Consider the following 12656-nt stretch of genomic DNA (forward strand, 5'->3'; position numbering starts at 1 on the left):
CGTGTGAGGCTGGAGACCCCCCCCAACAAGCGTGCGTGTGACCCGCTGGCCTGGCCTGTGTTGTAATCACAGGACCGGCCTGGCTTAGGCGGAGCCACACGGAGGGGCTTCGCGTCCCCAGGAGGAGTGTTCAAGTTCAGTGGGGGGCACCACCTGGGCAGCAGGCCCTGCAGGGGTGTCTGTTGGGGGAAGGGAGCTTCCTGCAGCTCTGTTTGGGCTTGATAACAGCAGAGACTACCACCGGCAGGAAAGCCAGGAGTGACGTGCCCTCCAGGGAGCCAGGGGCTTGCCATGCCCACTGGCCCTCCACCAGACCTGCACCTCGGGAACACCTGGGAGCTTGAAAAACTCAGAAGCCTGGACCTACGGGTATATCTACGGGTAGATATATATATCCCGCCATACGGTGGGATATCATTCAGCCTTAAAAGCGAAGGAAATTCTAACACATATTACAGCACGCGTGAACCTTTAAGGACATCAAGCTGAGTGGAAGAAGCCGGTCACCAAAAGGCCAATACTGTTTGATTCCACTCATGAGTTCCCTAAAGAAGTGAAAGTCATAGAGACAGAAAGTAGATGGTGGTGCCAGGGGCTGGGGGAGGGGGAGCGGGAAGTTGCTTGATGGGCCTGGAGTTTCAGTTTGAGAGGATGATAAAGTTCTGGAGATCCGTTGGTTGCACAACAGAGTGAATGTACTCACTACAAAACTGTGCACTTAAGGTTAAAATGGTAAAGTTTATTATGTATATCTTAACCACAGTTATTTAAAAAAAAAAAAAAGCAAGCCTGATGCCACCCCACCCCGGAGATCCTGATGCAGGCGATCTAGGATGTGTCCTGGGCATCAGGATTTTTGAGGCTCCCAGGTGATTCGAATGCAGCCAGGCTGAGACACCTGCCCCAGCCAGCTTCAGCTGCACTGCCCCCCGTCCCAATATCAGGGCCTTTGCAACCAGGGGTTAAGTGGCCTGAGCAGAGTGTCACTCCCTGCCGGCGCCTGGCTCTGATATTGCCCTGGGGATCCCATCTGTTCTCTAGAAAGACCTGAGGCCCCACTGGGTCAGAGGCATCCCACCCCTCCTCCTAACTGCCCACTGGGCATGGGTCAATGCTCTCAACACCAGCAGGTACTGGAGGGAGCACTAACGCTCGCCCTGTTGTTTTCAGGACCCTGAGGTCAGGCAGCCTTGGTACCGTGCCCACAACATACAGTGGCCCAGTCAGGACTCAAACCCAGGACCGTCCAGCCGGGCAGCCGCTCTCCTCAGGTCTCACCTTCCCTCCAGGTCCTTTAAGCCCAAAACACCCACGGACAAAGGGCTGTGAGTGAATGGAACAGATGGAATTCATCAGATCACGTGACCGACCCCCTCCCAACAGGAACTCCCTGGTGCTGCCACAGCTCTGGGAGCACCAGCCCTGGACAGACACAGGGCCAGTGCCACCTTCAGGCAGAGTAGGGGGCTGTCCCCGCACCCCTCCAAGTCCCAGGGGCACCCTGGCGTTTTCCCATCCCGTCACTTCCTCCTACCCCAAAATCCCCTGTCGCCTCCTGCTGCCATCTGACAGCTCAGGCCTGCCCCACAGCAGCTCACTTATCTGTGTCCCCAAACAAAACACCCAATGTCCGCAAATGATCCCTCCTTGGAGTCTGGACCAGTCTTTCTGGAGGGCAACTTGGCATAAAATGTTCATAATCCTTGACCAGAAATTGCTCTTCTAAGCGTTTATTCTCGGGAAATAATCAGATGCGTGAGAGATGTTGCTACAGGGTTGCTCATTAAGCATAATGTTTACAGAAAAAAATGTCCAACAATAGCTTTCTGGCTCAGGAGGTCCGGGAAGGGGCAAGGACTCCTCTCTTAACCAGCCCCTCGTCCCCTCCCCCCTGCAGGGAGCCAGGACCTCCTCTGGAAACGCTGCAGGTGCTGGGGCAGCTAGAAGCCAGAGCCCCCAGCTGCGCGAGGGGAGGGCTCCTGCCCCGGGCTTGGGGTGCTGGTGCCGTCGGCAGCTCGACCCCCGGAGCCCAGCCCAGGACGGGGCAGCAGACGGCCACCCCGCAGGGTGGGAAACGGGCAGCTCTCCTGATCCTGGGCCCCTGGGCCTGTGTTTGGGGCGTCTGCTCTCAGGGCCTCGGGCCTCAACCCCCTTTCGGAGATCTCCTTTGCTGCTCCCCTCCCCCCCTGCCCTTGGCCTCCAAGGAGGAAGCAGGGCCACTCACTCCTCACGTTCACCCAGGAGACCATGAGCGAGGGCAGCCCTCACCCTCGGCTTTGCCCTGGAAACACCTGACCGGCCCTGCTCTGCAGACCCTGCCTCTGCCCTTCAGAGGCCCCGCCGCCGCGGAGCCGAGGTGCCGACCCTCCGAAAGGGGGCGGAGCCTGGAGTCCGCCAGGAGCCGGGGGCCAAGTCCTTCTGCCCAGCAACCAGTTCAGGGCGCAGCTCCTCCGGGCCTGCGGCTCCTGTGAAACGGGGCTGATGACCCCTGTCTGCAGGATTACTGTAAAAACACGAAATTCCTCAGGAAGTGCACTTGCTTCCCGGTCCAGAGAGAGCCTCAGAACAAAACGGGCATCAGTGCCACGGCCTGCTCCGTTCTCCACCCAACACCCGCCCGGGGCACCTATTGCGCTGCTGGCCCCTGGGGGTGGGGGGCGGGGTCCAGACGTGGGAGAAGCCTGAACCTGCGTCCCCAGGGAGCAAAAGGGGCAGATTCTCGGAGAATGACTCCCCCATCCCAGGCCAGCCCAGTCTGCCCCAGGCTGAGGGGCTCCCAGAACGCAGGACCCCAGTTTTCAAACCGGAGTGAGCTGGGACCCTCCCCACCCCGCAGGATTGCTCCCAACCACCCTGCCTCACCCTCCCTCCCTCCGGCCCCACCAGGTTGATTCTGTGCCCTGCGACTCAGGCTCTGTCGCTCTGACCCACAAACTCCTAAATGGTCCGCAGAACTCCGGAATGTTCCTTCTCTGGGCATCTGGGGCCCTTTACAATGCAGACTCCAACCTCCCACCTAGAACCCAACCGTCTGCACACACCCGGAGGCCCGTCCACGCCCTCAGCCAGGGGACCTGCCTCCCAGCTCAGCAGGTGCCTCCCCCATCCCCACCCACCCAGCTGGGCGCCTGGGCTCCTTGCCAGCCTCCACCCGTGGTTCGTCTCACCTTGACTTGCAGCTGCGGGAGGAGGTGTCTTATCTCTCCTGGCAGAGGTGCAGCTTCTTCAAAAGCTGCTTCTGCTCACAAAGATATTTAGATTCCCTCACAAGAGCTCGCTCGGGACTTGACATTGAACAGATGGCCAGAAGTGACAGCCACCTCGGCTGGGCACTGAGCCTGGTGCAGGGTGAGCCAAAGTGGACACTTACCATGGAGCCTGTGGTCCAGTAGGTGGGGTGAATAGTGGTTCCCCAAAAAGAAAAGTCCACCTCCTAACCCCTGAAACCTACGAACGGGACGTCATTTGGGAAACGGGGTTTTGCCGATGTAATTAAGTAAACGATCTCCATCATCCTGCATTTAATGACAGATCTTTGGGTTTGAAAGGAAGAGGGAGATCTGAGACTCAGACACAGAGCAAGAAGGCCACGTGAGCAGACAGAGCCTGGAGGGATGCGGCCACAAGCTAAGAGCCACCAGAAGCTGGAAAAGACAGGAAGGGTCCTGCCCGAGAGCCTCCAGAGGGAATGTGGCCCTGCCGACACCCTGATTTCAGACCTCTGCCCTCTAAACCGAGCACGAGTACGTGTCCGTTGGGTGAAGCCTCCCGGTGTGTGCACTTGTCACGGCAGCCACAGGAAACTCACACCCAGCCGTGGACCAGAATCGCAGATCACCCGTGGAGTGAGGGCCACGAAGGATGGAGCGGGGCCGGGGAGCAAGAGGACGTCTGCAGGAGTCAGGGAGGGTGAGAAGTTAGCCACAACGAGAGAGGACGCATCGCAACCGACGCACCGCACAGTTGGGCAAAGGCCCTTCTGGGGCCTGGGAGGGGAGACCCTGTGGACCTGGTGATGTCGGGTCCTGTGCTGTGTCACAGGAGGTCCACAGGGTTTTACCAAGCAGTGTGGTGATCAGACCCAGGTTTGGACAGAGCCACGCTGGCTCCCGTGTGTGGGAAATCGAGGGGAAAAGGGCGCAGGACTCCAGAGAGACCCAGGCAACCCCGTCCCCGCACCGGCTGAGGGGACAGAAGACGCTGGCCTTCATGGGTCCGGTGTCCCCGCGTCCGGCGCTGAACAGTCCTGTGCACCCCTGTGAGCTAAGAGTGTGTCCTGTGAGAGACAGTCAGGAGGCAAAACGAACACAGACCAGGCGTCCCCGGAAGCTGGTTCAAGTACCAGGAGCCTTTGGTTTGGTCTGGGGACACGGGGTGGCCGGGGCGTCAGGCCAAGCTGAGCTCAGAAGGCTGGCTGCACGGGACCCAGCAGCCTCTCTGCTCTGTTTCCCTCCTTGACCTGCCACGTGTGTCTCTTTGTGTCACCAGGTGACAAAGCAGTGGCTTCAATAATCCAGGTGTCGTCGTACGTCATCCCGCGTGGTTGCTGTGCGGCAGGAACCTGGCCCGGGCACGGCGGGAACGGCTTGGTTCTGATTCATGACTGAGGTCTCAGCCGGGAGACCCCGAGGCTGGGCTGGGCCATCTGAAGGGACACAGGCCGGTGCTGGCTGTTGGCTGCGGCTTAGCTGGGGCTGCGGAAGGAACACCGCATGTGGCCTCCCCACGTGGTTAGGGCTCCTCACAACGTGGTGGCCGGATTCCACCGGGAGCATCCGGAGAGAAGGGGAGACAAAGAGGAGAGAGGGAGCGAGGGAGGGGGATGCATGTCGTACGACACCTCGGAAGCCGTGAGCATCATTCCCGCTGCGTTCTATTGGTCCAAGAAGTTACAAAGGTCCGCCCGTGTTCAAGATGCCAGCATGGACCCCACCTATCTCTCTGTGGAGGAACATCAATGTCACGTCCAAAGAAAGGATGTGAGATGGGATATATTTTGCTGCAGCTATTCTGAGTAATACAATCTCTTTCTCTCAATCTCTCTCTGTCTGCGCCTTTGTCTCTCACTGTTGCCCTGAACCTTGGTGTTTCTCTGTCCCTCTCTCTCCCTCTGTCTCTTTAGCACCCTCCCTGTCTCTCTCCCTGCCTGTCCTGTGCGTGTGCCCAGCCCCTCTCTGCAGATGAACTTCCTCGGCCCGGCCGTCTCTCAGCTTCTGTCCCTGGCAGCCCTCAGTCTCACTGAGTCAGAAACTCCAGCCTGACTCTCGGTGACCAACAGTTCAGGCATCCACCTCCCCCTGGGTCTCTGGATTCATGTTCTGGGGACAGAACCCTGGCCAGCCAGTCGGCCATGATCAGCCTCTGGCCCAGGAGCCCCTGCTCCAAGCCTGGAGTCCAAGGACTCCACAGGCTGTGTCGACCGGCAGAGTCTGGCCACCTGGATAATTAAAAGCCTTTGCTGTGGTCTGTAGCTGAGGGGTTGTTGGCAAAAGCTCGGCCTCTGTGCACCGGTGCTGAATCAGATCTTGGAGTTTTGGGTGAAGTAGAAAAGAGCAGCTTTATTGCTTTGCCAGGCAAAGAGGGCCACATGCCCCTCAGAAACTGCGTGTGACCCAACCCGGGAGGATTTGGTGAGGAGTTTATAGCAATAGTTCAAGGGCGGGGTTGCTGATAAAGATCAGGGTGCTTGCAGGCCTGCCCTCCTTTCTGGCCTCAGGTGCTCTCCTCCTAATGAGCTGCTCTGGTTCCTTTAATCTGGCCTCAGGTGGTCCCTTGATGAGGTTATGAAGCTGTGATGTTCTCGGGAATGAAGAATGCCAACATCTTCCATTTGTTGGGGGTTACAGTTCTGTAAAGAGCTCAAACACACTGTTATATTTGTCCCTTGAGGAGGGACCAGGACCCTGGCCCAAGGCTGCTCTACTGCTTCCTGGCCGCTCCTCCCTTGTCTCTGCATCCCCTCCCTTCCCTGATTAGCAACTGTTTGAATCTGCGCTTTAGAACTCAGGGAAGGTCATGGACGCTGGAGTCTTGTCCCTACAAACAAGAAGCAGGGGATATGGAAAGGCATCCGTGCCCAGGAGCCCCACAGGGTCCTGCTCGGTTTCCGAGTTTCCCTCTGAACAGTGAGTTGACGACTTGTCAGGAGAGGCTCTTCTCAAACCAGTAAAGGAGGAAGGAATCTATTGGCCTGTTGTAGCAGAAGCTCTTGGTGCCCTGGAACCACTGCCAAGAGGTGAGAGAGAGAAGGACCTGGGAGTGACAGCCCTTACCTGAGGCAGGGCAAACGCTGACTGTAATTCCTACCTCAGAGCCCCCCACGGGATCCAGCTGAGGCCTGAAATCAGATTCCACCTGTTTCCACTCTTCCACGTCCCCCGTTGCCACTCCCTGCCCCCCTCCCCAGGCAGCCACTGCCTTAAGAAATCACTTGCACACAAATCCTTGCCTTAGGGTCTGCCCAGGGAACAAGGAGTTGGCGCATGTAACTGAGAAAGCTGGCAAGTGTGAAATCCAGGCTGGCAGCCTGGAAACTCAGACAAGAGCTGGTGTTGTCACCTTGAGCCCAAAATTTGTAGAGCAGCCGAGCACGCTGGAAACTCAAGACAGGGTTTCTATGCTGCAGTCTTGAGTCAGAATTCCTTTTTCTCAGGGAAACCTGGTTTTGTTCTTAAGGCTTTCAACTGGCTGAGGCCCACCCAGATTATCCAGGGTAATCTCTTTAAAGTCAGTGAATTGTAGATGCTAATTCCATTTATAAAATACCTTCACGGAAGCACCCAGACAGGTGTTTGACCAATAACCTAGCCAAGATGACCCATAAAATTGAACCATCACACCTACCAAGTCATCTACAGAATGGGATGTCAAAGGTGGGATGGTCTTCAGGCACAGCTGGATCCAGGAGCTCAAAGTCTGGCCCTAGGTCTCACCCACCTCCAGACTTGCTTTCCTCCGTGTGCAGTCTCCACCGTGACAGTTTCTTCTGTGTTGCATCACCACAGGCCTTCAAGCTCCTCGCTCAGTAACTGCAGGAGAAACCTCTCAGCCCACATCACATGTCCATCCCAAAGAGTATTCTGACTGTCCTGCTGGGCCACGTGCCGACACAAAGGCCGGTGCAAGCCCGTGGCTGGGTCCTCCGCCAGGGCGCTGGGGTGAAGGAGGAGTTCTGCAGAGAACTGGGAAAAGGAGAGCCAGAAGGTGACCGAAGGAGCCAACACAGCACAGTAGCTCCTCTAAGCCGCGCTGCTCAAAGCGCCTCGCTTTGGTCACTTTCCTTCTCAGAACTTACGATGTTTGAAGACAACATGAATTTATCTTACTTTCTCACAGGTCGAAAGCCAGAAAACACATGCCATTCAACTGTCAGTGGACACGGAGATGGTCCCCTTCATCCAGGTGACACCGCACCACCTGCTCTGCAGTGGTCGGTCACACCGGGGTCAGGACCAAGGGTGCATGCCCTGCACAAGGGCCCGACGAAAGGCTACTTCTGAGTCCATAAGGTAACGGAAGAACGTCCTAGGTTACAGTTAATAAAGGTCATTGTTACTGGATGTGAACAAAGCCGGCCTTCATTTCTTTATTTGGTGGCCCATTTGGTGAAGCACTTAAGAAACGCCCAGGCCAACATACACATATGATGGTTTTAATTACATCCTGTGAATTTATTCTTCCAGAGAGGAATATTTCTCAGGGAAATGTCCACAAAAGCAACTTTCACAGCAGTGTGATTGTGTGTGTTTCCTAGAGGAAGTCTGTTTAGTTTAAGTCCCACTCTGAGTACAACTTTTTACAAAGACAGGGGCCCGAGGAGGCTGCCAACAGCCCCAGAGATGGTGATGTCATGGCCTGGGACACCAGGGATACTGGGCGTGTGGCCTGCCCCCCCATGAAAAGAAGGCAGAGTGGGTGAGAGCAGAGTGGTTCCCGCTGACTCACTCTCTGGGCAACCTTTAGTGAGTTTGCAGGGTTATTTAGTGAGTTTGCAGGGTTATTTCCACACTCAAAATAAGCTTGACAGAATGGGCAAATATAGATACAACATCGTATGCAACAATTTGAAAGTACAGATTCTTTTCAAAATAACGTGAGAAGAACAAGTGTAGGCAAGTATGGCGGTTCCTCAACACATTAAACAGAGAAATACCATATGATCCAGCAATTCCAATTCTGGGTATGTATCCAAAAAAAATGGAAAGCAAGTATGCAAATAGATATTTGCACACCCACACTCCAGCGGCATTATTCACGATAGCCGAAAGGTGAAGGCAACCCAGGTATCCACTGACAAGTGAGTGGGTGAACAAAGTGGGGTCCATCCACAGCACGGAATGGTATCAGCCTTGAAAAGAAACGGAATTCTGACACAGGCTACGACACGGATGAACCTTGAAGACACCGTGCTGAGTGAAAGGGGCCAGTCACAAAACGACACATAGTGCCTGACTCCACTTATATGAGGTCCCTGGAAGATTCAGATTCATCGACACAGAAAGTAAAATGAGTGTCGCCAGCGCTGGAGGAGGAGGGATGGGGAGTTAGTGTTTAATGCGGACAGAGTTCCGTTCGGGAAGATGCAAGAGTTCTGGCGCTGGATGGTGGTGACGGTTGCACAACGATGTGAATGTGCTGAACGTCACTGAATATACACTGAAAAATGCTTAAGACAGTGAATTCTATGTAAGGTGTATTTTACCACAATAAGAATAAAAGGGGGGATGATGACATGTCACAATGCTGTTTGTTAAGCCCAATAAAGTGATAAATTGTGAAAAAAAGTTACATGGCATTCTACGAAATTGACTACATGCTAGGCCATATGCGGCCTCCACTCAGCTCCAAGGTGTGGCTGGTCCCATTCTCTCCTGTGATGCAATCAAACCAGAAACCAAGAACAAAAAGATAAAACGGGGGAGGGGGAAGTACGTGTCTGACAACAGGCCAAAGAAGAAATGACTATGGAATGAGAAAATATTTGCAGCTGAACCAAAATAAGTCCTCCATTCAATGAAATAGCATTCAGCTACCAAAATGATGGTTAAGAGAACAAAAAGACAAGGGGGAAATACACTGAATTCTTCCTGAAGATAAGAAGTCCACGTTGCGTAACAACACAAGCCACATTGTCTCAACAGTGTGAACATGTGGCTGATGTGTGCGTGCTGCATATGCATAAGAAATAGATGTGATTGTAAAGAAAAAGGAAATTTAAAGATGGGAAAACAGATACCGGCAACCAGCATATAAATCGTTAGCTTTGGAAGATGGGATTATGAGTCATGTTTATTTCCTTCCTGATGCTGTTTTCTAACTGAACAAAAATTAAGTGAGCAGGAAACCGAAACAATGAATGTCACTGGGACAAAAGTAAGAGTAGCTGTGTGGGCGGAGCACAAGGAACCCCCAGCACCCAACTTTTGGTCCCCTGGGTGTTGATCCAGCCACTCAAGCAGGATCGATGGAAGGGCATTGGGTGGTCAGAGAAGGACACGAGACCCCCGCTTCCATCCTCTGCCTTCCCAGGTGAGGGATGCCACTGGCGGGACCCCTGGAGTCAATGAGGCCAGTTCTGCTCTGTCTTCAATGCCCCCCTAAGTCCTCTGGCTCTCCTCTCATCCTGGAGCCCCAGCCGACCGTGCCAGACCCCGGGAAGCACCTCAGTACCCCAGAGCCTGCTAAATCAAGGGGACTCAGAACTTTCAGGAGGCCCTCCAGCCCCCAGTCAGAACCAGAGGTCCAAACGGAAGACGTCTCCTCCCCTGATTGGAGGGAAGGGAATTATAAATATCAACAATGAGACAATACATAATAATATATTCTCAAAATACTAGTGGTATAAATATGTGTAGCACACAACTTACAAACAACAAGATATACAATATTATAAATTCCACAGAGGTCCATAATCGATTCTCACAAAATGCTTTTGTGGATTTTTGCTGAACTCTTGTGTTCATAGTCAACCTATGGCTGTAACTGACAAACAAGTGTAGCTCTGACCTGAATGTCAGTTAACGTTTTCATTTATTTTAACAAGAGAAAAGAGATACAATTCCTGCAGAGGAACTTCGGTTGTTTGGCAATGACACGAGTGATGACTTTGCTGAACTGAATAATCATTTTTGAACACTGGAATGAATTGCCTCCATTTTTTGTGCTATTCACCATGTAATGGCTACAGATATGCACACTTTATTATCACTCTCACTCTATCAAAGTTGCCAGTTTCCATGGTGTAAATACTTCAACCGTGGCCAAAAGGGACTTAACTGAATTTGGATTCAGGGAGAGATGCAACACACAGTAGTATTCCACCATACAGATAGGCCCAAAGGCAGAGCTAAGAGTAGAAAGTGATAAAATAATTAAGAAGCGATGAGTTTTCAGTATCCACTACTTTTGTTTTTTAACACAACAGCTCGCAGAATTCCGGAAAGTTTAACAATCGCTTGTACGAGCAGCTCCAGCTCACCGTGCACCCCTCGACCTGTGCTCTGGCCCTCGGGGTGCCAGTGCCTGGGGCATGTGGCCCTGGAGGTCTGGAGGTGCCCCTCAGGCAGGGCCCTGCAAGGCTCCTTCTGGGGGGACAACGAGGGGAATGCTCACCCCAGAGACAATTCTTCTCTTTATAAACTGGGACCTTTCCATTCCGTTGCTAAGGAGTCTAATAAGAGTTTTATTTTAAAACCACAAATGGTCGTTCTGGCAGCTGTATAAATAGGGGAAATACTGAGATGGGTGTGCAGTTTTACAGGCGATAGAAGAGAGGCTTGCGGAGGGCTGGAGGCTGGTCCACAAGCCCTGCCCACGGGGCTGTGCTGGCAGTGGGACACAGAAGCCACTGCTAAGGGGACAGCTTCCTTCCACAGCACTGTGGGCTGCAAGAGGCACGTCCACGTGCTGACATGAGGTTCTGATTTTGCATCCATCCGAACGAGCTTAATGCCTGCCTAAAAGCCACGGTTTAAGAGCTTCCATTTGCAAGTTCTATTTTTAAATACATCCCGGTGTTTGTACTGAAACTGCCCCAAAGATGCTTTCCTTCAGAACCATAATCCCTGGAAATGGAAAACCCATCGGAAGGATGCAGCTCTGCTCCACTCCCTGGGTGCGTCCGGGTAAAGCGAGGAATGAGGTCACCTTCGAGGTGGGTCCAGCCACACTGGGGACAGGACGGGCGTGAGCCCCAGCGGCCGGGCGGCACTCAGGCTGCACGATGGTCCGTGGCACTTGTGCCTTTGTGGGCCCTTCTTTCACAAAAAATATTAAAAATTCTATTTTACAACCACATTGTTATAAAGGCAGATGTATTAATATTATATATTCAAACATTTACTCTGACCTAAAAGTTAATTTTTTTTTATTATAAAAAGTTACAACGCTTTCCCGGGCCCCTCAAAGTGCTGCACCTGCTGTGCCCGGTGGGTTGGTGGGTCCTGCCAATGCGCCCAGTGGCTGTGGCCCTTGGGCTGATGGGCCAGGTAGCAAGGTCTTGGCTCAGGTGTACGGTTTGAGACGGGCAGGGGGTGACCGTCATCCTACAGACTCGGGCGGGGAGGCGTCCTTGCTGGGGCACCAGCCAAAACAACAAACGGGCTTTTAGAAATCACGGACTCGCCCTTTCTTAGCTGTGTGCTCACCCAGATGACAGAACAAGGAACCCACCCCGGGGACCGGCAAGCGATGTGTTCTCAGCCCAAAGGCCAGCAGCCCTGGACCCGGCCTCCACGCTCTTCAACTCAGCCCAGGTTTGCTCACCTCAAAGGCAGCCGGACAACATGCCTGGGGCTTAGACCTGGCAGAGGCCTAAGACTTGCTAACACAGCCTCAGTTTTCTCATCTGTAAAATGGGTAGCTAAGGCCTGACTCCCAGCCCCAGAGAGGCTCACATGAGAAGGTGGGAGGGAAAGATCTCTGTAAACAATTCCATGCCAGGAGGGCTCTTTCTTTTTCCCTGTATCTCTAACAAAAGAGCGGAAGGGGCTTCCCTGACAGAGGGAATTCCAGGCCCTGACCAAGGTGCCAAGCCCTGGAAACCCGCAGGGCAGCTACAGCCAACCCAGAGAGCCAGTGCCAGGCACGCGATCGCAGAGGACAGCTTTCCCCGGGGTTTAAATGAAAAACTCTGGAACACCCTGGAAGGGTCTCAGGCTGCTTGAAAGTGAAACAGAAAAATTAGCAAATGTTCTTGTCCCGATCGGTCTCTGTCCTGAGAGGCACATCCCCCTGAAGCTGCCTGCCCGTCGCCCCCAGTTTCCTGGGGCCACGATGAAACCTCCTGAAAGGCGGTTTGTATTCAGGAGAGAACGATGACATCCACCCCTGGCTGGAGGAGGGCAAGGCGAGGCCTCTCCCGGCAAACTGAGCAGCGGAGGGGAATGGAGGCTGCAGGTCCATCGGGGGGCAGGAAGCACAGCCGGGCTCAGCCTGCAGGGGCTCCTGAAGACCACATCTGCTGACCTGGCAGAGTCGGCAGGTAGAGCAGGGAGAAGGGTGGGTGGAGATCTGGGCTAGAGGGATGGGTCATTCCTTGTGGTGGGCAAGGCCTGAAGAAGCAGAGGGAGCCTCCAGCGAACCCCCCAAGGCATCCCTGGGAAGTGGCCAACCAGCCTCTGCTTGCACACCTCCTGAGACGGGGAGCTCGCTATCCA

This window comes from Delphinus delphis, chromosome 7 (genome assembly GCF_949987515.2).
Source record: "Delphinus delphis chromosome 7, mDelDel1.2, whole genome shotgun sequence".
Classification (NCBI taxonomy): domain Eukaryota; kingdom Metazoa; phylum Chordata; class Mammalia; order Artiodactyla; family Delphinidae; genus Delphinus; species Delphinus delphis.